The sequence below is a fragment of the Trachypithecus francoisi genome, unplaced genomic scaffold, assembly GCF_009764315.1.
Source record: "Trachypithecus francoisi isolate TF-2019V2 unplaced genomic scaffold, Tfra_2.0 Lachesis_group12, whole genome shotgun sequence".
NCBI lineage: Eukaryota > Metazoa > Chordata > Mammalia > Primates > Cercopithecidae > Trachypithecus > Trachypithecus francoisi.
The window spans coordinates 103276857-103304506 of NW_022681457.1; the positions used below are offsets into that span (position 1 = coordinate 103276857).

The following is a 27650-nucleotide window of genomic DNA, read 5'->3' on the forward strand; positions in this document are numbered from 1 at the left end:
TTTCAGAGGTTATGAAAATGGCCCAAAGTCACAAGCCAGGAAGTGGCAGAGCAGGAATTTAAGCACAGGTCCATGTGATTCCAAACCCATACTGATGCCAGGTCTTGTATATATTACAATAGGACTAAAGTTAACTTTGTTTCTTTTTGTTCGTAGTCAACGTAGGATATCATTCGTTCATTGAACATTTATGGAGTCCTCACTAAAACAAGAAGACTATAGGGCTGATCAGGGTTGAGGCTCAGAGATTAGGTCATGAGGCAGGGGAGGGGGTCTCAGACACTGCTAGGCTCTCTGCCTCCACCAAGGATGGCTGCCTCTCCCTCCTTTTTTTTTTGGAGAGTCTTGCTTTGTTGCCCAGACTGGAGCGCAGTGGTGCAATCTCAGCTCACTGCAACCTTGGCCTCTTGGGTTCAAGTGATTCTCATGCCTCAGACTCCTGAGTAGCCAGGACTACAGGCATGCACAACCATGCCCAGGTAATTTTTGTATTTTTAGTAGAGATGGGGTTTCGCCATATTGGCCAGGCTATTCTCGAACTCCTGACCTCAGGCGATCCACCTGCCTCGGTCTCTCAAAATGCTGGGATTATTACAAACATGAGGCACCGTGCCCCAGCCATCTCCCTCCTCCTTCTGTCCCCAACCCAGCCTGACTACATTTGCAGCCTCTTCCTCTGCTCCTCCTGCCCACCTGTTTTACCCTTGAGGTAAATGAGGGCATGACTCAGCTAGGGCTCCTGGGCTTTGTATATCCCAAAGAAGGCCCTAGTGGCAATGGTGTTAACAGCCACCACCGTGCAAGCCGTTTGTGAGCACAAGGCACCATGCGAAGGTGTCTGTGTACATCACCTTGTTTAACACACCATCACCCTGTGAGCTAAGAGCTAGTATCATCTCCATTTTTCAGATTGGAAACTAAGGCTGACAGTCACAGCTCAAGACTGAGTTGGGGCTGGGTGCAGTGGCTCTTGCCTGTAATCCCGGCACTTTGGGAGGCTGAGGCAGGAGGATCACTTGAAGTTGGGAGCTCGAGACCAGCCTGGCCAGCATGGAGAAACCCCATCTCTACTAAAAATACAAAAATCAACCGGGCATGGTGGTGGGTGCCTGCAGCCCAGGCTACACAGGAGGCTGAGTCAAGAGTATCACTTGAACCCTGGAGGCTTGCAGTGAGCTAAGATTGTACCATTGCACTCCAGCCTGGGCGACAGAGCGAGACTCTGTCTCAGAAAAAAACAAAAAAAAAAAGGCTGAGTTGGAACCCACTTTGTCGAGCTCTCTCAAGCCTATGCCCTTCCTCACTGGCTCACTCTGCCCTGCTTGGTATCCAGGCTGTGTAGTTATGCATTTAGAGCCCTGGTTTCTGGAAGGAAGAGCTTCAGCCAAGCAACAGGTTTATTAAGCACCTACTGTGTGTCTTGGGGAGGTGCTTTGTGAGGCTAAAGCTTGTGAGGATGGGGGAGATTGGGTTCCTCTGTGAGAGATCTCGAGGCTGCATGCCCCCGTCCTACCGCAGAAGGCATTCAAGCCCCTGAGGATGCCAGGACAGAGCAGCCAGGGCAGGGCAGCGAGTACTGTGGGGAGGACTTTCTTCCTGGCAGGAGCATCCCTCACAGTGACTCAGAGCAGTGTGAAGACCTCAGAGAGGTTTTGTAGCCATATCTGCATCCACTGATCCTTAGGCAAGTCATTAGGTCTCTGGGACCTCGGCTTTCTGATCTGTGAAATGGGGAAGATGATTGTACCTAATTTACAGGGTGGATTTAAGGACTGGATGAAAGCGCTTGGCACAGGGCCTCGGGAACTAAAAGGGGCTGTGCCATTGAGCCGCAGTGCACGGGTGATAGGGACCTAGGTCCCGAGGAGCTCGGAAGAGCTGGATCTGCTCTGTTTGCACACCTCAATTTCCCCCGTCAGCCATAGCAGACATGTAACTCTTGCATGATCGGCCTCACGGGGCTGTTGTCAGGATCACAGAGATCCCGGAACGCGTAGGTGCGGCCCCGTGATCTGCGCACTGAGAGAACGGGTCCCGCGGGAGGGGGCGGTGTGCGGGAGCAGGTGCGCCCTTGTGAGCTGGGAGACGTGCGGCGCCTGGCGCCGGGAGAGGGCGAGGACGGGCGCTGGAGACGCCTCCGTGTAAGGGAGGGGTGAGGAAGTGTGAGGGGCGGCAAGCGCGCGGTCGGCTACTCTGGTCTCTGTCCGGGCGGCTCCGGGTCCCCACCCTTCTGGGAAAGGCACCCGGGGCGCTGTCCCTGGTCCTGGAGCCCGGCAGGCCCTCGCCTGCAGTTCTCGTGAAGGCCAGTTGGTGGCGCCCGAGACCGCGGCGGACTCCCGGACCCATTAGAGAACACGTTTTAAAAAGCGTTTTTCGGCCGGGCGAGGTGGCTCACGCCTGTAATCCCAACACTTTGGGAAGCAGAGGCGGGCGCATCACCTTAGGTCGGGAATTCGAGACCAGCCTGACCAACATGGAGAAATCCCGATTCTACTGAAAATACAAAAATTAGCTGGGCCTGATGGTGCATGCCTGTAATCCCAGCTACTCGGGAGACTGAGGCAGGAGAATCATTTGAACCCAGGAGGCAGAGGTTCCGGTAAGCCGAGATCGCGCCATTGCACTCCAACCTGGGCGACAAGAGTGAAACTCCGTTTCAAAAGAAAAAAAAAAAAGGCCTTCTTCATTTTCCTGTCATGATATTCCTAGGTAATAAGCCTGCCTAGACACCTGACTTCAAAAACCAACTATATACTGGCATAAGAGATGAAAAAGGCCCTCCACCTCCCTACGTGAATGCTGTGGCATGACCACACCACAAGAGCTAATGAAGTAACCAGCCTTGGGTACCTATTTATTAAAAATATACCCTTAGATTTTTAAAAAAATAAAATTATTTTAATAGAGATGGAGTCTTGCTTTGTTACCCAGGCTGGTCTCGAACTCCTGGGCTCAAGCAGTACTCTCACCTCAGCCTCCCAAGGTGCTGGGATTACAGGTGTGAGCCACCTCGCCCAGCCTACCCTTAGGTTTTTTGTTTGTTTGTTTGTTTGTTTGTTTTTGATACAGAGTCTCACTCTGTTGCCCAGGCTGGAGTGTAGTGGTGTGATCTCAGCTCACTGCAATCTCCGCCCCCCGGGTTCATGCAATTCTATCTCAGCCTCCTCAGTAGCTGGGACTACATGCGCATGCCACCACACCTGGCTAATTTTTGTATTTTTAGTAGAGACAGGGTTTCACCATATTGGTCAGGCTGGTCTCAAACTCCTGGCCTCAGGTGATCCACCCGCCTCAGCCTCCCAAAGTGCTGGGATTACAGATGTGAGCCACTGAGCTTGGCCTACCCTTAGATTTAAGAGCAGAAAGTCATGTTGCTGTACCTGACCTCTAGTTCAGAATGACTTCAGTAGTTGCACCTTTGAAAAATGTTTTATGGATTAAAGCCACACCAAAAAATACTCATTTGTAAACCAGAGTTAGGTTCTAGGATGGGTTACCCGGGCTTGTTACCCACCTGAATATCTAGGAGAATAGCTGATGAACAACAAATCTGAAGTGGAACTCTGGCCAGCGTAGCTTTCCTGTCCCCCACCCACTGAATGACAGTGGTGACTCCATCATTTCTGAGGACTGAAACCACCCTGGTGCCCTCTGAGGGGCAGAGCCACCCTTGTTGAGAGCCACTGCCTCAGTGAGGGACTTGTTCGGGTGGAGAGGGGTTCTCAGAGTCCCAGACTGGTTGGCCTCCTGGGAGTGTGGCATCATAAGGAACTGTTGGGAAACCCTCTCCCCACATTATAGATGAACCAGCAAAGGCCAGAAGTGGGAAGGCACTTGTGATGAGAAACGATGGGTTGCCAGCAGAGCTGCGGCCACAGGCAGGTCTCCCCACGTCAGGGCTCTGCCAGCCCAGCTTCCTGAGGGCAGCTCTGGGCCTCAAGCAGTCTCCCAGCTTTGTCCAACTGCCCCTGAAAATGGGCTGGGAGGGCCACCCCCTTAGCAGTGGAGGTAGGAGAGGAGGGCTGGCTGGCTAGACACCAGCCTGTAATACATGAGAGGAGTCTTGGCCTCCACTCTATAATCCTTGGAGATGCAGCAGTTGCACCCTTCTCTGACCCCCAAAGAGCCATTCTGTCTCCTACCTTTATTTCTTCCCAGTAGTTAGCTGGATGCTCCATGCGTGTATGTGAGGTGTGTACACATCTGTCTGTGTATGTCGTATGAACAGAATGTGATTTGAGTAAGGGTGTGTGGGCCTGAGATTCCTGTGCCTGTATCTGCTGTCGTTGGTGTGTGTTTACATGCATGTACAAACCCAGCTGGAGTCAGTAGGTGCGTGTGCACTGATTGGGGACCTGAGGGTGGGAGCTGGAGTTGACCTTTGCATGTGCATGTGCTTGTGGGTTTGCAGCATAGGTTCATGTGAGCCTGTCCACAAGCATTTGATCTTGACGTGATCTCTATGGGCATGAGTTAGATGTCTCTTTGCATGTGCATGGCACAGTACTAGGCCAATCGCATGTGTGACTTGGGAAAGTTTGTGTGCAAGTGTGCACACAGGTCTACCAGAGACCTTGTCTGTCTTGTTCAGACTCTATCACCAGTGTCTGAACAGTGTCAGCCACACAGTGGGTGCTCAATACAGTGTCAGCCACATGGTGGGTGCTTGATACACACCTGCTGAATGATTGGGGGAAGGAATGAAAGAATATACACCTGGGTGCTGTCTCCAGAAGGGCTTTGCTTCCCAGGGCCTTTCAAGGCACATGATCTGCATGGAGATGAGAAACACATCCTCAGGGGTAGGGCCTGAGTGGGGTTAGGTATTCTGGTCAGGCCAGATTTTCCTGGTCCGTGACGGGGTCCCTTTAAGTAGGCAGGGGTCTCAGAAACCCATTGAATAGAGCAGGAGTCTCAGAGCCAGGGCAGAGGCTGGCTCAATAACCTCACTGGCCAGCTGCCTAGGGAAGGGCTGTGAGCCAAGTCACACCCACTTTCCCTCCCTTCCCAGGGGCTGGGGAACCTCAAGGAGACTCTTTCCAGAAGCTTCCTGGGATTGGGTGGGTGTGGCTTGGCTAGAAAGGCCATGGGCAAAGTAAGCATAATCATACTTCCAGAGCTAGCAGAATTCTGTCAAGGCAAATGCATCTTTCCTTTTTTTTTTTCTTTTTCTTTTTTTTTTTTTTAAGATGGAGTCTTGCTCTGTCACCCAGGCTGGAGTGCAGTGGTGTGATCTTGGCTCACTGCAACCTCTGCCTCCCAGGTTCAAGCGATTCTCCTGCCTCAGCCTCCTGAGTAGCTGGGTGCCACCACGCCCAGTTGATTTTTGTATTTTTAGTAGAGACGGGGTTTCACCATGTTGGTTAGGCTGGTCTCAAACTCCTGACCTTGTGACCCGCCCTCCTCAGCCTCCCAAAATGCTGGGATTAAAGGTGTGAGCCACTGCACCCAGCCCATTATTAGGTCTTTAACCCAGCAAAGTGAGAGTAGGGCTTTAACAGATGAGCAAACTGAGGCCAGAGAGGAAAACTGATTAATGCAAAGCCACACAGGAGGCTGCCTGGGCCAGGGCAGGAAGCCCAGGACTGCCTCCTCTCCTGCCCAAAAGGCCTGGGGCAGATATCCTGAATGAGTATGATTGGGGGAGGGGAGGAGGCTATTGGGGGTCCTGGCAAGCACTGGCTCCACCAGCCCCACCTAGAGCCCAGACCTGAGATCTTCCCGGGGTTTGCTCCTCCCTCTCCCCTTGCATTTCCCTGGAAAGGGGGAGCTGGAGGTAGGTGAGTGGAATACCCAGAGTTCAGTGAGAGGTGAACTTGGAAAGGCAGCTCTGCAACCCTCCACCTTGTGCTCTTCTCTCTTCCTCTACAGTCTGGCAGCTGTTTGAATAACTTGGGTACAAACCTAGGAGGCCCACGGGGAGGCTTCCTCTCAGAAGGAGGGCCCCGACCCTGGAAAGCAGCCTGGCACAGTTTTCTAGGTATGAGGCTGGAGGCCAAGGAGGAAGAGGGCTAAACCTCCTTCAAAGATGTCAGTGACTTCCCAGTGCCAGTCAGCAGGCACCCTGTCTGTGCTGACTGTGGAGCAGTGATGTCCCCGTCACAGTGGGCCAGTGAGACCAATGTCATAGGATGTTACTAATGTGTTTGACGTCACACAGCTAGGAAGCATCAGAGCCTAGTCCAAACCTGGTCCCTGTCACACTGCCTCTGTGTGGGTGTGTCAGTCCTGGAGGCTGTCCCACATGCCCACACACAGATCTCTCCCAGTCTGTCCCATAGCTGCATGGCACTGCATGGCATACGTAGACCATAATTTATCACATTTCCTCTGGGTGGCCATTTAGTTTTAGAATTCTTACGAATAAATCTTTGCTAGCCCTACAAAAATGGCAACTTCATATAGTTTAGCCTAATAAAAAGGATGTTGCTACAACAATTTTTTTTCTTTTTTTTTTTTTTCTTTGAGACAGAGTCTTGCTCTGTCACCCAGGGTAGAATGCAGTGGTGTGATCTTGGCTCACTGCAACCTCCACCTTCTGGGTTCAAGCGATTCTCCTGCCTCAGCCTCCCTAGTAGCTGGGACTACAGGTACCCACCACCATGCCCGGCTGATTTTTGTATTTTAGTAGAGATGAGGCTTCACCATGTTGGCCAGGCTGGTCTTGAACTCCTGACTTCAAGTGATCCACCCGACTCGGCCTCCCAGAGTGCTGAGATTACAGATGTGAGCCACCGTGCCTGGTCTTTCTTTTTCTTTTTTCTTTGCTTTTTGAGACAGGGTCTTGTTCTGTCACCCAGGCTGGAGTGCAGTGGTGCAGTCAGGGCTCACTGCAGCCTCAACCTCCCAGGCTTGAGCAATCCTCCCACCTCAGCCTCTCAAGTCACTAGGACTACATATGTACACTGTCACACCTGGCTAATTTTTTGAGTTTTTATAGAGACGAGGTCTCACTGTGTTGCCTAGGCTGGTCTCCAACTCCTGGTCTCAAGTGATCCTCCCTATTCAGCCTCCTAAAGTGCTGGGATTACAGATGTGAGCTACTGAGCTCAGCCAGCAAGTGTTTTATTTAACAAACACATGTTAAGTGACAAATACTCTACTCTTCTGGATGCTTTATCATTGGTAACTTATTTAATCCTTGGCAAAACCCTTTGATGTAGGTACTGTTATTTTCATTATCAACTCCATCTTGCTGATGAAGAAACTGAGGCACAGAAAGCTTAAGTAACTTGCCCAAGGTCACACAGGTGACAAGTGGGAGAGCTGAGATTGTAGCCTTCAAGGGTGAAGATATAAGCACATGCCTCAGTGTCCCTTGTCCTTGCCATTCATCTACAGGCTCACGTGCTATGATGCAGACGGTAAATTCTTGGAAGTGGTCTTGTAGGTTAACAGGATGCATTTAAATTCAGCTGTCACTAAGGGACCAGAAGCTGGTCAGGGACTGTCCTGCTGCAACCCTGGCCAAGGGAACGTGACCCCTACTAACCACCCCCACTCCCACCCCCACCCCCATCCCTTGCCAATGAGGCAGCTGCAGCTGGTCAGAGCAGAGAGGCTGGAGCCCACACTGGGCTCTTTGTCTTCGGTGGGAACCCTGCGGCCCCCATGGCTCCTCTCAAGGGCCCACTGTCCCAGTACTAGCAGGGCCTCCCAGGGGCCAGGCCTGGCTGGGAAACTTGGCACATTGGCGGCCCCTTGGCCACTCTGCCAACTGGGCATGCAGAACCCACTCAGGGATCGTTCCCACTGAAAAGACTGGTGAGGCATAGGTCCATGTCTAAGGGGATGCAGCAGCCCAGATGTGGCTGGAGTCCAGGCCCCAGCCCAAGCACTGTGCACATCCCCATAGCCCAGGCCTAGCTTTTCAGTCCTCTACCCCAACCGCCTCCCACCTCTCTGAGAGCCCCTGCTGCTGCTGCTACTACTTAGGAAGGAGGGAGGGAGGGAGGCTGTTGCTGCTACTACTTAGAAAAAAGGAGGGAAGGAGGAGGGAGGGAGGGACGGAGGCTATTGCTGTTACTACTTAGGAAGGAGGGAGGAAGGGAGGGAGGGAGGCTGTTGCTACTACTACTTAGAAAGGAGGGAAGGAAGGAGGGAGGGAGGGAGGCAGGGAGGAAGGAAGGAAGGAGGGAAGGAAGGAGGGAAGGAAGGAAGGAAGGAGGGAAGGAAGGAAGGAGGGAAGGAAGGAGCGAAGGAAGGAAGGAGGGAGGGAAGGAAGGAAGGAGGGAGGGAAGGAAGGAAGGAAGGAAGGAAGGAGGGAGGGAGGGAAGGAAGAAGGAAGGAAGGAGGGAGGGAGGGAAGGAAGGAAGGAAGGAAGGCAGGAAGTGAAGGAAGGAAGGAGTGAAGGAAGGAAGGAGGGAGGGAAGGAAGGAGGGAAGGAAGGAAGGAAGGAAGGAAGGAAGGAAGGAAGGAAGGAAGTTCCTCCCTTTTCAGGCAGACCTCAGTGCTCCCAGGACCCATTCCTCAGGAGCCTGCCCTGGAGTGCTTCCTCCCCGCAGGAATCTGCAGCGCTGCCCAGAGCAGAAGGGGCCCATTCCAGGCTCCAGAGCACCTTGCAAGGGGGAGCCAGACCCTTCTCTGAGGACTGCAAACCAAGGGACATAGTTCTAGGAATGAGGAAATATTGTTTGTTCTGCCCAGGCTCTGAACCCTGCAAGTGGCTCTTGAGGGCCCCTGTACCCACCAGAATGTGCAGAGAAGAGGTCGCAGGTGGGAGCTGAGAGGGGCTGAGGGCAGATCCCCAAGAGAGAAGTAATTGGTGTGAGCGAGGATCTCAATTTCTTTGTGTCTAAAATGGGGAAACCGCAGCGCCACCTACCCTGCCTAGGTGAGACAAACTGTGGAGACGTCATTTCCTAGGTGAGCTGCAGCTCACCAAGCCCAGGCCCGGTCCCAGGTGGAACAGCTCCTGAAAGGCTTCTGCAGAATCCCTGCTGCACTGTCCTTGTGCCCTTGGTCATCCTTCCTCCCTTATCCCCGGCTGCATCTGCGCCCTGCAGTTTGTTTAAACAGAAAATCCCGTAGAAAACCTGGAGACTGTGGGAGCCTGCCTCCTCGGGTGCAGGGCCTGGGGGAAGGATCTCTCCCTCTATGGGGGGAAGAGTGGGTGTTGGGGTGGAGGGCAGTGTGCTCAGGGGTCGGGGCTAGTGACCCGGTGTCTGCTGACACAGCTCCAGTTGGGTGGGGGAAACAGCTTACTCTGAGGAAGAGCACTGGACTGAGTTCTGGGCGAGCTGGGTGCAGAAGAGGGACTTGGAGTGTTTGTTGAGTGAATAAGTACCTGCTGCAGAACTCAGAGCCCAGTTTCCCCTCAAGGTTGGGACCTGGGCTGCATGACTTTTCAAGAGGGGAATGGAGGAGGTGTCTCCACTCCTCCCCTTTGCTCCTCCTCCTCACCAGGGCAAAGGGGAAGGGGGCTCCTGGGGGAAGGGGAGACAGGTGGGCAAGGAGGGGTTATTGGAGACTGTTCTTCATTCACTCATTTGTTCGCGGGAAGGGCAGAACGCCTGACCCCGCTGCGGAACTCTTGTACCCGGCATTTATTAAGCATCTACTGTACGCCAGGACCTGGGCCGAGCGCTTTACGTGCGTGAACTCATTTCGTCATCCCCAGGTCCTAGGAGGCCGGCGGCAGGAATCCCACTTTACAGATGAGAAATTCGAGGGACAGGAAGGAGCGGGACATGCCTGCCATGCAGACCCAGGCATCTGGGAGGGAGCTCCCAGCTCGTGATGATGGGGACGGATCCGCCGAGGAGCGCGGCGGCTCGAGGGGCCGGGAGGAGGGCGTCCCCCCAGCAGAGGGTCTGCGGCCTGGACGGGGGGCGGTGGCGGGGAAGGGGGTTGGGGAGGGGCTGCCCCAGGCCCCTCAATCCCCGCCCGGCCGGGCCCGGCTCGGAAAGTCCCGCGAAACCCCGCCCGGCCGGCCCAGGGCGGCGCGAACAAGCGGCCCTTTCTGCGCCGGCGGCCCCCGGCAGCTGGACCGCGGCCCGCTCGGGCGATGACAGACCCCATCTGGGGCGGGGGCGGGGGCGGGGCGGCCGCGTTGCCAAGGTGACCCGGGCGCGGGAAGGCGGCTCCAGCTTGCCAGGGCCGGGCCGGGCGGCGGCGGCGGCACCACCATGAGCGGCCGGAAGCGCAGCTTCACCTTCGGGGCCTACGGCGGGTAGGGCGCGGGGCGGGGCAGGGCGCGTGCGCGCGTGTGCACGCGTGGGGGGAGCCCCGTGCGGGGTGTGCGCGCGCTCGGGCGGATGGGCCTGAGCTGTGACTGCTATGGGGGCTGAGCGTTTGACCTCAGTGCGCGCATGGCTGTCATGTTGCGGCGCCTGTGTGTGTGTGTGTGTGTGTGTGGTGTGTGTGTGTGTGTGTGCGCGTGCGTGTGTGTTTCTGTGTCTGTGTGTTCCCATTGCGTGTGCATGTGCCTGTGGGGGGAGGTGAGTGCAGGGTGGACATTGCCGTGTTTGTGTCTAAGCACATGATAGTGGCGCTTATGTATGTGACTGGGGCTGGGGGGCTTCTGGGCCTGTGTGTGTGCATGCATGTGTGCACGCCTGCTCACATGTATAGGTATGTGGGAGTGGGGGCAGGCAGGTCAGGGGTAGGCTCTGCTGGACCTCCCACTTTGCCTCTGCAGCTGCTGGGCCTCTCAGGCTCTGGATAAAGGGACTCTAGAAGCCCTTAGTAGGCCCTGCCCACTCTGGGCACCAGGCTGCCCTCCTTCCTGCATCCTGGCTCTCGGGAACCCCCTCCTCCCTGTGCCACTGGCTGCCTGGGCTTGGAGGCCTGGAGGAGATCAGAGTGGCAGCAGGTTCATCTTGGGGTCAAGGGATGCAGAGGTGGGATGGGGATTTATGCCTGTTGCAGAGATTTGGCAAACTGGAGGGAAGATGGATTAGACAGAGTGTTCTCAGAGCCCCTGCCCAGCCAGACAAGCAGCTCCATGACTTTCACCAGCCCTGCCTCTCAGTGGTCAGAGGGACCCTGGGACTCACCTTGGGGAGTGGAGTGCTGGGGCTTGTGTGTGGACATGGTCAGTGCTCGCTGAGCTATGGGGATTTTGTCCAAACTGCCTTCCCCTTGTGGACGCTCAACTTTTGAGGTGACCCCAGCAGAGGGGCGGGGTGGGGTGGGAGGCCAGAGGCTGCCCTTCCATCTGGGGTCTTGCTTGCTGTCAGGTGACAGCTGGGCTAGGCCCTGAGTTTCCTGGCCAGCCGACACCGAGGAGCAGCTTGCAGGCTGGGTCCTGTTCTATGACCTTGGACAAGTCCTGGCTTCTCTGACCTCCCTGTCTGCAGAGTCGGCCTTCCCCATCAGCTGTCCCTGGGAGCCCCCAGCCCTGCCCTTCGGAGGACGCCCCTTCACTGGCAGAGTGGACTGGGCTCCCTCCTCATCCCCTTCTTAGCTCTGGGCAGGAGGCGAGTTGCTTGTTGTCCCAACAGCTGCTCAGCCCCTTCCCCCAGCGGCACCAGGGTGCCCTCAGAGTGCAGTAGGAGAATCAGGGCGGGGAGGGAGTGCTACCCAAACATATGTTCTGGGGCTGGATCTGGGAGGATTTGGGGGAGACAAAGTCTGAGGTGCCCCTGAAGTCTTGGGGAGCAGGGTATGTGTGTTGGGATGAGGGTGGGGGGAAGCTCCTCCTAGATCTCCTCCCAGATTCGCAGACATTTGCTTCCTGGGTGGACATGAGTGAACAGCTTCAGGATTGAGGCAGGCTGCGGGCCTTGAGGCTGATGTTCTTTCTGCCCACCATAAACCATAGACATCCAGCAAACTGCTCCATCCTGCCTGGAAAAGCTCTAAGCTAGCCCCAGCTGCACACCTACATCCTTGCCATGATCCAAACTGCTGTAGTCACTGTCCTACTCCACCTGTCCCCCTACCCCTGCTAACACCCCACAGCCCTGCCCCCTGCCCCACTGCCCCCAGTCTTGCCTCTTTTCCTGGCTCTTCAACCCCCCTGCCTTCCCATGTCCCTAATCTGACAGTTGAACCCCTGCAAGCCTAAGGGTGATAGTGACTGCATCAGGTATCCTTAGAAACAGGACCTTCTCCAGCCCCGCTGGGAGGGTGGCGCAGTGCAGGTGGGTCTGATTTGCTGGACCAAGCTAGTGAGAAGGGATGTCCCCTCACCTGTGGCTCCTCTTATTGTGTTTCAGGGTGGACAAGTCCTTCACCCCTCGCCGGAGTGTATGGTGAGTACTGGGGACTCTCAGGAGGGCCTGGGTTGCCTTGGCTGGTCCCTGCAGATACCCCCAATCCATTCCTACCCCTGCGATGCCGGGCCAGACATCACCAAGCCTCCAAGCGTCCTCTCAGGGCAAGGGGGTGGGCAGACCGTCTTACCAGGTCTGTCCCCAGAGTACTTTTTTAGAGAGCCTTGGAGGCAGGCAAAGCAGGTTCACATCTTCACTCTGCCACTGCCTGTGTGACTTTCAGCAGTTCCTTAACCTCTCTGAACCTCAGTTTTCTCATCTGTGAAATGGGGATTAAAATGCCCGTTAATAGGATGTAAAGTAAAAAGAACAAAAACAAAAACTGGACCTGACATATGGACAAAAAACCCTGGCCCTTTTGCTTAAATGCTTCCTTCCTTTTTTTCTTCTCTATTTCTTCCCACCTCAGGTGGCTCCTTGCTGGGCCAGGGTTCCCTTTAGCCTTTACTGACCCTGAATCCTCTAGTTACTTCCCGTGACAGCCCTCAGAACCGCCCCCCCTCCCATATTTCCTGTGTCTGGGGCTGCCCTCTGGAGGAGGAGGGAACGAGGCAACCATGTCTGGAGCTTCCCAACACCAAGAGGCAATGGGTGGAGGTGCAGCCTCACCTCGGGATACACTGTAGCACCCTGATGCCCCAGCAGGCGGGTGCCTCCTGTCTTCCCTGGCATCAGCATCATGTGGGCCTGGCTGGCTGCTCCTCCTGCTGCTTCACTTCCAGCAGGAGAGCCCCCCAACTGCTCTGGCTGCTGCTTCCTGCCCCTGCTCAGGGCTTCCTGGGGTCCGTAGGTCCTGCAGTACCCCCCAGCTACTGGGCGACTCCCATCTGGCACCATGGTCCCCACAGAGCCCTCCTGGGAAGCCAGGCCTGGGGTGGGAGGCACACAGGGTGCCTCGGCTAAGCTCCCAGCCTGCCTTTCTATTTCCCTTTGATGCTCTCCATGCAACCTCGGGCTGCTTCCTCTCCCTTTCTGGGCATCGTCTCCTGCTGCTGTGCCTAGTCCATTTGAACCCCTCCTCCTGCAAGATGGTGTCCTATGCTCAGAGCAGGGGCAGACTGGGTGGGGGATACAGGCAGAGGTGAGGAAGGTGCCATCCTTTCCTTCAGGGAGTTCAGTAATAACACCACTGACAACTGCCACTTCTTAGGCACGTGCTATCTACTGGTTACTGCACTAGGTGCCTGACATGTGTTATCTCATGTAACTTAGACCATACCTCAGAGTTAGGGACTATTATCTCTAATTACAGATAAGAACAATGAAGCCCAGAGTGGGGAAATGAGTTGCCCAAGGTCACATAAGCAGTTGGGATTTGAACCTTGATCTTCCAGACCCTGTGCAGAACCCAGAGCCTCACCTACTCTGTCCCAGGGCCACCAGGCCACAGGGATGGTCTGAACAAAGGATGTGCTTGAGGGAAGACTCAGAGACAGGGGCCACCCAGAAGGCCCACTCTAGGGAGCCCTAAGCCAAGAGTTAGAGTTGACAGCCCAGGACTGATTGTAACTGGCCAGCTGTGTGACTTTGGGCGAGTCCCATCCCCTCTCTAGGCTTCCCAGTTGACCCATCTATCAAGTAAAGATTGGCCATTCCCCCAGGACACGCCCCATTACCCAAAATGCCTTGCCTGTGCCCGCCTAGCTGGAGCCGCTGTCCAAGGTGCTAACCGTAGGCCCTCCCTTTCTAGCTGCCAAAGGCCATTGCTTAACTCCAGTCCATGCTTGGCATATGGTTAGTGCTCAGTCAGTGGTGGTCATTTTGACCATTAATCATGATCTTCCGGCACTCAAAGCCTGTCTCCACCTCCTTTTCTAGTTTGGGGCTTGCTTCTCCCATGCCCTGTATTTCTGATCAATGGGAACATGGCCCCAGTCAGCGTCACCTCCCCTTGATGTCCCTCCACTTCCATTTCCACAGGCCTTCGCCACACCTCCAGCCCACCTTTGTCACCATTTGTTGAGTGTTTTCTTTCTTGATCCCCACACCCCCATTCCCTCTTCAGAATGCCTCCTCTGCTGCTATAGAGCATGCACTCGTGAATCTTCCTGGGGTAAGGGAAAGAGCATGGACTTCAGAGTCTGACAGGTGTGGACTGGAATCTGCCTCTGCCACATTCTAGTTGTGTGACTTTGGCAAGTCATTTTCCCTCTCTGGGCGGCACTTGCTACTCAACATGTGCTCGTTGAATAGGGCATTTCCGGAAGTTGACTTCGGGTGAGCTGCATGTGTTCACATAACCTTGCAGTGCAGAGCAGGCTCTGAACTCCTTGAAAGCAGAGGTGCTTCAGTCACTTTTTGTTTTTTTGGAGACAGGGTCTCATTCTGTCGTCCAGGCTGGAGTGTAGTGGTGCAATCTCGGCTCACTGCAACCTCCACCTCCTGGGTTCAGGTGAATCTCTTGCCTCAGCCTCCTGAGTAGCTGGGACCACAGGTGTGTGCCATCACTCCTGGGTAATTATTTTTGTATTTTTAGACAAGGTCTCACCATGTTGGCCAGTCTAGTCTTGAACTCCTGAGCTCAAGTGATCCTCCCACCTCGGCCTCCCACTAAGTTACATTTGAACTCAACTTAGCCCCACTTTCTCCCATAAAGGCCAGGCTGTACTTTTCTCATGTCTCTGTCCTCCACATGGTCTTGTACAACTACCATGCCCGTAAATGCTTAATGCTTGTGGAATTGAATTGAATGTGTTCAGGGAAGGGAATGAGGAAAACCTTGTCAGTAGTCTGGGAAGGCTTCCTGGAGGAGGTGATTTCCCCCCACCCCTTTACAAAACAGGATTAAGAGGTTAGAGCTTGGATTAAGGGAGCAGTGAATCTTGGTAGAGGCCAGATGTTATCATGGCTAAGTTCCCCTATGCACCGCCAACCCCTCTCAGCAGGTTGTTTGCAGTGGGGGACCTCAGAGTACATGTGCAGATGCAAGAGGAAGGAGGCCCAGTGTGAGGGTTGGGAGCCAGTGGGACAGTGAGTGACTCTGATTCTGCAGCCCTAAGGGACCCAGATGTCCTAGAAGGGGGACTGGACATTTAAAGTGTATTCAGATGGATGGTGGGAGGTGGAGCGGTGGCAGGGTAGAGGAATGGCCAAGTGGACTAGCGCAAGGCAGGAGGGTTCTGAAAATACCTTCGGGAAATAACTTTGGCCTTAAAACTAGGAGCCTGGGAGGTGGAGGCAGAACCCAGCAAGGATTAAGAGCTGACAGTGTGCCAGGCATTTTACCCTGGAGGTCTCATTAAATCATGGCATCGTTCCTGCAATTTGGCCTGTTGTTCCCAGTTTAGAGGCCAAAACCAGGGCTGAGAGTGGTGGAGGCTTTGGCTCAAAGTCACAGCTGGTGAGGGCTGGATTTGAATCCAGCTCTTTCTTCTGCTGAGGAAGGGACCTTGGTCAGAGACAGTGAAGCTGCAGAAATGGGGAAGGTCTTGGTTATGAGGCAAGGGAGGGGCGAGGAGTGGTGTAGCCCTGAATGCCACCCAGGCGGGAGTCACTGCTCAGTCCATGTGTCCTACTGGGAAGGCCCTTCTGGTTGGTGAGATGTTTCCTCTTAACAGAACTGGTACCAGTTGCTCCCATATATGGAACACTTCCTGTATCCCAGGCCCTGGGCCCAGCACTTCCCTGAATCATTTCATTCCATCCTGACACCAGCCTTACAGAATACTATCCGTCCCTTACTACTGTCCATCCCCATTTTACAGATGAGGAAACTGAGGCTCAGCGAGAGGAAGCGGTGGCCCAGGGACATGCAGTCAGTGAGGGGCAAACCAAGACTGACAGTGGTGCCACTCTGAGGCCATGCCTTTAGCCCTTGATCTCCTGGATGCTGCTTGTGCTAAATGGTAGGCTGGGGTGGGTGGCCCTGTCCTCAGGTGGCTCCTTGTGGCGATTACTGAGCCAGAGGCCCTGGGGCCTGTGTGCTGCTGCAGGAAGCACGAGGCTGGCCTCATTAGTGGCTCTGAAATGCCAAGCAGGCACGTCCCGCTGGGCCTCCTCATCTATTATGCATCTGGTGGGTAGGCCCCCGGCGGGCAGCTGGCAGTGCATGGGATGGGAGAGCTAGCAGCTGCTTCCTGAGCCCATGGCTGCCACTATACCTCTGGGCAGGGATCTCCCAAGGCAAATGCCAAGGCCTCCTGCCTCATCCCCTTGGCCCAGCCAGGGTAAGGGGGTTCTACTGGGGTCAGGGATATGGATGCTGGTCCCCAGCTCATTAGCCTGTCTATCTATCCTAGCAGCCACTTCTCTTTATTTTATTTTTATTTTTATTTTTTGAGACAGGGTCTCACACTGTCACCCAGTCTGGAGTGCAGTGGGGCAATCTCAGCTCACTGCAGCCTCGACCTCCTGGGCTCAAGCAATCCTCCTCCCTCAGCCCCTCAAAGTGCTAGGATTACAGGCATGAGCCACTGTGCCCAGCCCCTAACAGCCACTTCTAAGACAGGCTGAGACTTCAGTTGAGCTAAGGGTCATTTGGGACCAGAGTGGGCAGAGGTGGGCTGAAATAGAATCTTCGATGCCCAAGCTCCTGGCTGCACAGAGCATCAGAGCGATAGAGCTGTGGTCATTTGTTCATCATTTATTCATCCAGCCACAGTAACCACTGAACACCTGCTATAGGCCAGGCATGGTTTTAGTTACTGCAGATTCAGCAGAAAACGAGACAGGCCTAGCCCCTATCCTCAGAGAGCTTGGTTTGGGCAGTACTTCACCTCTCTGAACCTGGATTTCCTCATCTGTAAAATCGGGAATGGGGGAGGCAGACTATAAGTAAATAGACAAGGAAATAACCTCTGATGGGTACACTGAATTTCTTTTTCTTTTTTTTTCTTTTTTGAGACACAGTCTCGCTCTGTCACCCAGGCTGGGGTGCAGTGGCGCCATCTTGGCTCACTGCAACCTCCACCTCCCGGGTTCAAGCAATTCTCTGCTTCAGCCTCCTGAGTAGCTGGGATTACAGGCACCCGCCACCACACCCAGCTAAATTTTTTTTCTTGTATTTTTAGTAGAGACGGAGTTTCACCATCTTAGCCAGGCTGGTCTTGAGCTCCTGACCTTGTGATTCGCCTGCCTTGGCCTCCCAAAGTGCTGGGATTACAGGCGTGAGCCACCGCGCCTGGCCAGGTCCACTGAATTTCAAAGCAAGGCTACATACTAAAAAGAGCTGGTCCTCGCCGAGAGCTGAGCGTGCACTGGGCTGTGTTTCAGAGCACTTTGCACACGTTCATGGGTTTGATCCTCACAACAGCACTGCGAGGCAAGACTGTTAGGAACCCTGGTTTAGGGCTGGGGAAACTGAGGCAAAGAGAGGTTAAGTAACCTGTTCAAGATCCCTTGGTAAAGCTGAGATTAGAGCCTAAGTAGCCAGGCTCCAGTTTGCCTGTCATCCCGTGCTGTATGGCTGGAAAATGAAGGAGTCCTGGAAAGCCTTTCTGAAGAGGGGGTGTTTGAACCAAAACCTGAAGGATGAGAGGAGCTGGCCATGGGGGAGCTGGCAGATGTCCAGACAGAGGGAGCAGCAGGTGCAAAGACTCTGAGGCAGGGATGAACCTAGTGACAGAGAGACCCCCTCCCCTTCCAGGAAGGATCCCCTATAGCTTCAGGAGACAAGAGAAAATCCCCTCCACATGTGTTGTGGCTCTGGGACTGCCACTGTTTGGCTGTGTGATCTTGAGAAGTGGGTCCCCATCTCACTTGTGTGCAACCCTGCTCTCCCACGTCTATCCTCCGCATCATGAAGAGGGGGCTCTTGCAGCCCTGAGGTCCCTGGTCTGGTTGGCCCTGTGTGCCCCTACCTCCTGGGGATGCTCAAACTCTGGTCTATTTGTCTGGGATGCATGGGAATATTTGAGTTCTGATAGGTAGACCTGAGTTCAAATACCCAGCTCAACTTCCACTTACTTGCTGCGTGGCCTTACCCCATCTACTCTGCCTCTCTGAACCTCAGCTTGTCCATAACAATGGAAACAGTATTGCTTCGAATGAAATTAGTGCAGAGTGTATGCTCAGGGGGATGTTCTCCCTTGTAACTAAGCATTTGCATTTTGGGAGGAAAGACTCATTCATCCAAAGAGGGATTCTCTAGTGATAGAATTTTAGGCACTGTGGTGGCCACAGGCTGAGTAGATGATTAAGGAGGGGATTTTCTAGTAGCCCAGATCCTGGAAAGGCCTTCTGAGTTCAGGATCTTCCCCAAAATTCATTCATTCAGCAAACTAATTCAACAAGCATTTAGTGTGGGGACACCCTCCTAGGGCCAAACCCTGTGCTGGGTGCTGGGGACATGATGGTGGAGATAGTAGATGAGGCCACTTCTGGGGTTCAGAGTCTAGAGAGGGTCATAAGGAAAGAGGTGGTTTGATGGGAATGACATGTGCTGACTAGGGAGATGTGAGTGTTGCTGAGAGCTCAGAGAAGGGACTCCTGCCCACATCTGGGAATCAAGGAAGACTTCCTGGAGGAGGTGACTCAAAAGTCAAAGTGGGCCAAGTGGCAGCGTGTGTGTGTGTGTGTGTGTGTGTGTGTGTGTGTGTGTAGTGGGGAAGGGAGGTGCACTGTATGAGAATGTTCCAGGGATAGGAGGTGGCAGGTCATCATTGTGGAGGAGAAAAGCGTGTGGTGGCATGTGCTGGACTGAGTTGGGCCTGACAGGTGAAGGGAAGAGAGATAGTTACCAGGTCATGTCCCTGCAGGTCCCGCTGGGACTTCTGTGGGCTACACTGGAAGGCTCTGAACCCCCAAGCCACCATGGGAAGAGGCCTGCTAGGGTGCCAGTCGCCCACCCTCCTCCCTGCTCCAAGGAACTGCTGTGTGATACTGAGTCAGTCCCCAGCTCAGGGAGGCCCTGGCTGTGCCCTTAGTGCAGAGCTGTGGAAGCCCTGGAGCCAGTGTGGGCTGGGACTGCAGATGCGTCTCAGCCACCAGCTGGCTGGGTGATTTCTCTGGATCTCAGTTTCCTCACCTGTAAAATGAGGGCAATGAAAGTACTACCTGGAAGATTGGTGTGGGGATTAAATGAGATAATGGGTGCCAAGGCCTGAAACCAGGGCCTGGCACGGAGCACGTCCTCCATCGATGCCAGCTATTGCGGTTACTGCCATCATCGTGGTCATGGTTACCTGCTGTGCCCGCAGTGGGTGCGGAATCTCACTCGGTGTGTAGACTGTGTCCTCTGGAAGCTTGCTGCCTGCCAGGGGGTGACCTGCCTGCCTACACGTGACTGTACGCCCCAGCCGTGGGCACTGGCCTTAGGCACTGGCCCTAGGCACTGACCCTGAGAACACTGGCTTTGGAGTCTGACAGGCCTGGTGCCAGGTCCTGGCCAGTGACCTTGAGGAGTCTCTCACCTTGCTGAGCCTTGGCTCGTTCCTTTGTGCAGTGGGGGTGTTCATGGCTCTGGCCTCACGGTGAGCGACAGGCAGTGAGGAGGTGCTTTTAAAGGGCTGGCGGGTGTAACAATGCAGCTGTTTCTGACCCCATGCTGCAGGAGGGAAGAAACACGTGCCTCGGACCCACATGACCTAGAGAAACATCACCCTCCCTCTTGGAGGCTCATTTTCATACCTATGAAATGGGAAGATCAGCTGTGATGCACTCTGATGTGCTGGGGTTCTAGTGGAGTTAGCTTGTCAGAAGTTTGACCTGGTCCAGCTCTTTGCTTTGTGACATTGGGCTAGAGACTTAACCTCTCGGAACCTCAGTTTCCGTGCCTGCAAACGGGTAATGTTCACCTCATGGGGTCTTTCAAGGCTTCCATTAGCCATTTGTTAACTTAACAAATACTTACAGAGTTCCTACCACATGCCAGGTACTAGTCTAAGAATTGAGGATGCAGCAGTGAGCCTGACAGACATGGTCCCTGCTTCACGCCCATTATCCTCCAGTGCAGGAGACAGAGAGCTAAGAAAGTTTCAGATGGGCAATGTGCAGTACGGATGGGGTGGGTGTAAGAGCTGGCTTTGCCAAGGGTATCAGGGAGGGGCCTCTCTGAGGCCTGAATGGGAAGGAGCTGGCTGTGGAAAGGGTAGTCCAGGCAGAGGGCAGAGAAAGTGTAAAGGATTGGGGGCAGGAATAGGACTCCTTCCCCTGCCCTACAGCTGAAACATTCCAGATCATCTCCTGGCAGCAGGTGGAAGTGGCTGAGAAGGTAGAGAGGCTGGAAGCCCACTTCTTTCAGATCAGGAACTGCTGCCTAGTCAGGTGTGGTGGCTCATTCATACCTGTAATCCTAGCACTCTGGGGAGGCCGAGGCGGGTAGATCACCTGAGGTCAGGAGTTCAAGACCGGCCTGGCCAACATGGTGAAACCCTATCTCTACTAAAAATACAAAAAAAAAAAAAAAAAATAGCTGGGCATGGTGGTGCACACTTGTGATCCCAGCTACTCGGGAGACTGAGGCAGGAGAATCACTTGAACCCAGGAGGTGGAGATTGCCATGAGCCGAGATCACGCCACTGCACTCCAGCCTGGCCGACAGAGCAAAATTCCGTTTCAAAAAAAACAAAACAAAAAAACCCAGAACTGCTGCCCACTGGGCAGGCCCTGTGGGGTGGTGGGGAGCGTGGGCAGCCATGGAAGACCAGATTTGGCTTGAGCCTCAAGTGAGCTGGGCTGTGCAGGCAGGAGGCTGGGCTCCAACCTGTAGGAGCAGGCAGGGGTAGAGCTCGCTGCAGGGCAGAGCCAGGCTGCCAACCTGGAGCCCACCTGACTGGACCTACCTGCACAAAGACCCTGGACCTATTTTAGGAGGGGCGTAGCGGGGGGCAAGGGAACTTGTGCTTGTTCTCCCTCACCCCAGCCAGCCTGGGCACTGGCCGCAGGTTGCCTTGGCCTTTCCCAGCCCACCTGCCTGCAGGCCGAGGAAAGGTTCTTTGAGATGACCTGTTACGTGTACACACACACATATTTCCCTACTCACACCCATAGACTTGACCCTCGTGGAGACAGCTTCATCATGAACCATAGAGGCACAGACATACACATTCATTCATGCAGCACATCAGACCCAAACAGACCCAGGCATGACCTGAGGAAACTCCATTTCTAGCGGGAGAGACTGACAGTAGCCTAATGGTCACACCATGAAATGTGCAAACGCAACAGGTAAATCCATGAAGGCCCAGGATGGGCTTCTGGGAAAGCTGGTCAGGTTGGGAGCAGCTTCTCCTGGTCTAGGTAGGGAGCTCTGGAAGACTGAATACGGACATAGCACCTGAAATGTGATCCAGGCGGACAGGAAGTGGGTCACAGGCAGGGGGCACAGCTTGTGCAGAGGCCTGCAGGTGGGAAGGAGCACCTTGGGTTTGAGGAGCGGAAAGGAGTCTGGGGAAGGAGGAAAGAGGCCCTGGATGAAGCCAGACAGTGAGCGGGCGGGAGGGGGTCTGGGGATGGGGAGCAGACACGCAGGGCCTCGTGGGCCACGTGAGGCGGTTGCGTCTGGATCCTGCTCACAGTGGGAAGCCATTGGGGCCTTCTAGGCAGGTGGGTGGCGTGATCAGATCCAAAACATGCGACACAAGCGCTTTCCCTCCCACACCCATTCACGCTCCTGCCGGGGCCTCCCATCTCCATTCTCACCCACAGAGTCACACACACCCTCTCGCAGCACCAGGCAGAGCTTCAGAACACCCGGTGCCGACTCCCAGGAAAAGTGTCAGACGCCGCCCCGCCCACCGGCTGAGTCTGTGCAGCAGGGCCCTCTGGTCCAGCCAGGGTGGATCCTTGCTCACTCTACATAGGCGCAGATGTGCGCTTGACCCCCGCCCGCCCTCACACGGGTGAGGTCATAACTCTCTTCTACACGTGCAAGGTGGCTTCTAGCTTAGGGGGCACTTTCTCACTCGTTCTCTCATTGAATGCTCTCAGCAGCCCTGCAGGGAGAAATTCTCTCAATACCATTTTATAGCCGAGGAAACAGAGGCTCAGAGAGGTGAAGGGACTCTCCCTAGGCCACACAGCTAGAGCTTGGCACAGGCAGGATTTGAACTCATGTCCATCTGACTTCCAGGTCTTGTTCTGTGGCCCATCCAGACTCAGGCACTCAGGTGTGCTTGTCACCTTCCCAGGCTCTCAGTGAGAAGGTGGCAAGTGACCTTCAATGGCAAATCCATCCACAAACAGGTTGATCAACACAGAAAGTTATTTAGAGCTCCAGGGAAGGGCCTGGGCCAGCACGTGCCCACCTGCCTGGTGACCCTGAGGCTTCTGGGGGTAGTGCCAGGGGTGGGGCTGGGCACCTGCCAGCCTGGGGCAGCTCAGGGCGTGAAGCCTGCGCTAGGAGCAGAGCCTACATTTACATTTACAAATGAGGTAGACAGCTCTGTGCCCACACATGCTAACCCGGCTGGCCTGGCTTGCAGGACGTGCCAGCTGGAGTCTCAGGGCACATCCCTGGGTCCAGCTGCCTGGGCCGCTTCTGTGCTGCCTCTGTTCTTCCCTGACCCTTGGAGCAGGTTGCCTAATGCCTAACGTAGGGGAAACAGTGTGGGCTTGGGAGCCAGCCAGAATGGACCCAGCTCTGTCATGCCTGGCTCAGGGACATTGGTCATGGTGTTTAGTCTCTTTTCGTGTCAGCTTCTCCCCCTCGGAATAAGGGGTGAGTCATACCTCCCTCTCAAGGTGATGGAAAAGGGTAAAGCAGTCAGGTGCTCAGAGAGCTGAGCCAGAGTGAGTGCTCAGCTCTCTAAAATCTTTAATTTTTTTTCTGATTACACAAATACTAAGTGTTCATTATAAACATCCAAACTGTGCAGAAAAGTATTTGCCACAGAAGGCAGAAGTTCCTAGTGGTCCTGCTTCTCAGAGATAAGCCATGTAAACTTGCTTTTTGTTTTTGTTTTTGTTTAAAGAGCGAGAGGACGGACAGACAGACATGGCCCAACTGGGCTTCATCCCACTCAAAATTCTGAGAGCTCTTGGGCCTTAGGGTCCCATACGCAGTAAACCCCTTTTCTCTCTCTCTCTGTTTTTTTTTTTTTTTTTTTTTTTTTTTGAGACAGAGTCTTGCTCTGTCGCCCAGGCTGGAGTGCAGTGGTGCAATCTTGGTTCACTGCAACTCTGCCTCCTGGGTTCAAGCGATTCTCCTGCTTCAGCCTCTTGAGTAGCTGGGATTACAGGCATGCACTACCACGTCCAGCTAATTTTGTATTTTTAATAGAGATGGGGTTTCACCATGTTGGTCAGGCTGGTCTCAAACTCCCGACCTCAGGTGATCCACCCGCCTTGGCAAAAGTGCTAAAGTGCTGGGATTATAGGTGTGAGCCACCGCGCCTGGCCTTTTTTTTTTTTTTTTTTTAACAGGATCTTGCTCTGTTACTCAGGCTGAAGTACAGTGGTGTGATCTTGGCTCACTGCAGCCTCAACCTCTCAGGCTCAATCGGTCTTTCCACCTCAGCCTCCTGAGTAGCTGGGACTACAGGCATGCACCACCATGCCCAGCTAATTTTTGTGGGTTTTTTTTTTTGGTAGAGGTGGGGTTTTGCTACATTGCCCAGGATGGTCTTGAATCTTGAACTTCTGGCTTCAAGAGATCCGCCTGCCTTGACCTCCCAAAGTGCTAGGATTATAGGCATGAACCACCACTACCAGCCAGCCATGTAAACTTTGACATGTAATTTTAAATTTTTACAAATGAGATTTTTGTTGTGTGTAACCCACTTTATTCACTTAATAATATGCCTCAAACACCCTTTTCCATCAAGACTGAAGACCTTCTTTGTCATTGCTGTATAGTATTTCATAGTCTGATATATTTAACTAATCTCCTTATAATGGACATTGAAGTGGTGTCCAGATGTTTGCGGTTACAAACTCTGCTTCATGACTATTTTTTGTTCATATATCTTTATGCATTTGTGTACTATTTCTGGAGAATAAATGCCTAGAAATGGGGTTGCTGGGCCAAAGAGTATGCACATTTTAATCTTTTTTTTTTTTTTTTTTTTTTTTTTTTTGAGACGGAGTCTCGCTCTGTCGCCCAGGCTGGAGTGCAGTGGCTGGATCTCAGCTCACTGCAAGCTCCGCCTCCCGGGTTCACGCTATTCTCCTGCCTCAGCCTCCTGAGTAGCTGGGACTATAGGCGTCCGCCACCTCGCCCGGCTAGCTTTTTGTATTTTGGTAGAGACGGGGTTTCACCGTGTTAGCCAGGATGGTCTCAATCTCCTGACCTCCTGATCCGCCCGTCTCGGCCTCCCAAAGTGCTGGGATTACAGGCTTGAGCCACCGCGCCCGGCACATTTTAATCTTTAATAGGAGGCGAAACAGGCCTCCTAAGAAGTAGCGGCAATCTCTGTGCCCCCAGCAGATCTGGAAAAGTCTGTTCCCTTTTGGGAATTCATCCAATGCCTCTGCCCTCAGCACAGGGATCCTGGAGTCATCAAGAGGCATAGAATTCCAGATGTGGGGCTGGGTGCAGTGGCTCACTCCTGTAATTCCAGCACTTTGGGAGACTGAGCCGGGTGGATCACTTGGGTCCAGGAGTTCAGACCAGCCTGGGCAACATGGTGAAACCCTGTCTCTACAAAAAATAAAATAAAATAAAAAATTAGCCGGATGTGGTGGCATGCATCTGTGGTCTCAGCTACTTGGGAGGCTGAGGTGGGAAGATCGCTGGAGCCTAGGAGGCAGAAGTTGGAATGAGCTGAGATCTCACCACTGCACTCCACCCTAGGTGACAAAGTGAGACCCTGTCCCCCCACCACCAAATAATAATAATAATAATAATAATAATTTCAAATGTGGGAGGCACTTGAGGTCCTCTAGTCAAACCCCCCACCACTCCTCCCGTTCCCACACCTTGAGATCTCCCTGGCTGCACCTCTGAGAAGCTCACTCTGCCTTTGCTTGATGGGGAGCTCAGCACCTTACATGGCAGGTTGCTCCAGTTGCTTTCCCTCCCTCCCTCCCTCCCTCCCTCTCTCTCTCTCTCTTTCTTTCTCTCTTCCTCTCTTTCCTTCTTTCCTTCTTCCTTCCCTTTTCTTCCTTTCTTCCTCTCTTCCTTTCTTCTTCCTTCCTTCCTTCCTTTCCTCCCTTCTTCCTTTCCTTTCCTTTCCTTTCCTTTCCCCTTTCCCCTTCCCCTTTCCCCTTTCTGATGGAATTTTGCTCTTGTTGCCCAGGCTAGAGTATAATGGCATGATCTCGGCTCACTGCAACTTCTGCCTCCTGGGTTCAAGCCATTCTCCTGCCTCAGCCTCCCAAGTAGCTGGGATTACAGGCATGCGCCACCACGCCCAGCTAACTTTTTTATTTTTAGTAGAGACGGGGTTTCTCCATGTTGGTCAGGCTAGTCTCAAACTCCCGACCTCAGGTGATCCGCCTGCCTTGACCTCCCAGAGTGCTGGGATTACAGGCGTGAGCCACCGTGCCCAGTCTAGGTTGCTTTACTCTTGGGCAGCTGTGTTTGTCCTGTCTTTCTACCTTCTCACAACTTACACCTCGGAGTCTTGTCTCAGTCCTCAGGCGCCTACAGAGGAAGGAAGAAAGGGAGGAAGAGAAGGGAAGGCCAGGAAATGCTCATGGTGAATGTTAAGCACTTTACACCCATGCACTCATTTAACCCTCAGAGGTCAGCACTGCTGTCCCCATTTTATAGATGAGGAAACTGAGGTTCATAGTGGTTAAGTAACGTGTCCAAGGTCACACAGCTGTTATGTGGCAGAGTTAGGATTCGCTCTGAAGGATCTGGCTCCAGAGCCCACACTGACGCTACACTGCCTCTCCAGGCAGGAGCCTGCAATTTATTGAGCACCTACTGTGTCCTCAGCTCTAGGCTAGTCAGGTTGTCCATATAATACCTAATTTATTCCACACAACAATCCTGCAAAGTTGGTATTACTCTTCCATTTTGTTGCTGAGGAAACTGAGGCTCAGAGAAGAGAAGTGACTTAGAAGAGTCCTCTCCACTGGGAAAGCCCTCCTCCAGGGTTCTGCTTCCAACCAATCCTTGGTGGACTCAGTTTCCAGTTTCTCTTCCTCCCATTCGCCCTCTGTAGGATGGGAGAGCCGGCCTGAGACCCAATTTTCGGTAGAGAAACTGAAGCTTGGAGAGGTTATGGTGACTTAATCCTGCACACACTGTGATCTAGGGGCAGAGGGAGGGCTTCTCCATGGCACCTTTGGTTAGGAGATGGTGACCTTGTCTATCCCCATGGGGGTTTCACCTTGGCCTGGGCGGTCACCCCGCCTGGGGAGCTGTGAGAGGCAGGGACTTCTGCTCACCAGCCTGGCCTGGAGCCTATGAGACAGCAACCCCAACTCCAGCTAGGGCTGGTGCAGAGCAGGAGGGAAGGATTAAGCAAGGCCTCAGCGATGGGGGACTCACTGTCTAGGCAGTGAGACCAGAGGCGCCTCAGGAACAGTCCAGGCAGGTATCTCTGAGGCTCTGCTTTGAGATGGGGGAGGCCTGGTTCACCCCACCTCTGATCCCAACACCCAGCACCATTGTTCTGTCCAGAGCAGACCTCAGGACATGTGTTCTGAATGAATGACTGAGCAGAGGAACGAAGGGCAGATGGGGGAGTGGGTGGATGACCGAGTGGGTGAGCGAGCGAAGGAATGCCTGGAGCTCAGCGAAGGGAGACCCCCCGGGCTGCGGAGGCTGCAGGGGACAATGCAGGGAGTGAGGAGAGACAGAAAGCGCAGGCGGCTGTAATACAGCGTATGGGCTGACGGGTGCTAAGAAGTTCGCCCTGGCCCAGCCTTGCCCATCAGTGGGAGCTCTGTCCTGCGTGGACGTGGGCAAGGGGCAGAGCAGCTGGGGCCGAGCTTCGGGCTGGAAGCTTGGAAGTCATGATCTCCGTCCAGGCTCCAGTTTTCTTCCGGGCAGAATGGAGATAGCGTTACTGCTCTGCGTTCCTCAGGAGGCTGTTGAGAGGGTTGATGGCGAAGGCAGTTTGTAAACTGTAAAGCGCCAGGCTAGGGAAGCAGATGTTGTTGTCCAGCAGGAAGAGGCCCTGTGGCCAGGTCATCTCAGAGTCACTCCTCCTCCTTACCCCAGTGCAGGGGAGGAGTCAGTCCTCACTGAAGTCCACAGGGAGGTGGGAAGGGTCGGGTTTTGGCCACAGTGGGGCTCAGGCCACCTGGGCAAGGGAGACAGACGCTGGACAGACAGCAGGTAAATGGGTGGCCCGGTTCCCAGGTGCTGTACTCTGGGCAGGGACTGATCCCGTGACCACCTCTCTGGGCTGCCAACCTGTTATTTGTTCAGGAGGCCTCTGCCTGGCCCAGCTCCGGGATCCGGGTGTCTCGGCACACAGCCAGCATGGGGCGAGGGTGGAGGCCCCATGTGCCACCTTCCTGCCTACCCCTCTGCCCAGATTGGAGCCTGAGTCCCCCACCCACACCCCCAGGGGCACCCTCTGTCTCTGTATCTCTGAAATGGGTGAAGATAGCAGCCTGAGGTCAGGGTTGTTGTCATAAGGATTAAATGACATC

At 54.1% G+C, this 27650-nt stretch overlaps 1 protein-coding gene across 5 annotated transcripts in view; it reads left to right on the top strand.

Annotated features, from left to right (window-relative positions):
- RAP1GAP (RAP1 GTPase activating protein) overlaps positions 1-27650 on the top strand; it is a 73695-nt gene that overhangs the window by 7670 nt on the left and 38375 nt on the right. For 4 of the 5 annotated variants that reach the window (XR_004441047.1, XR_004441049.1, XM_033227944.1 and 1 more), the window contains exon 2: positions 12162-12197. The exons of the other annotated variant lie outside the window; for it this stretch is intronic. The gene's annotated coding sequence lies outside the window, so the exon portion shown is untranslated. The remainder of the gene's footprint in view (positions 1-12161; positions 12198-27650) is intronic. 5 annotated transcript variants of the gene reach the window in all.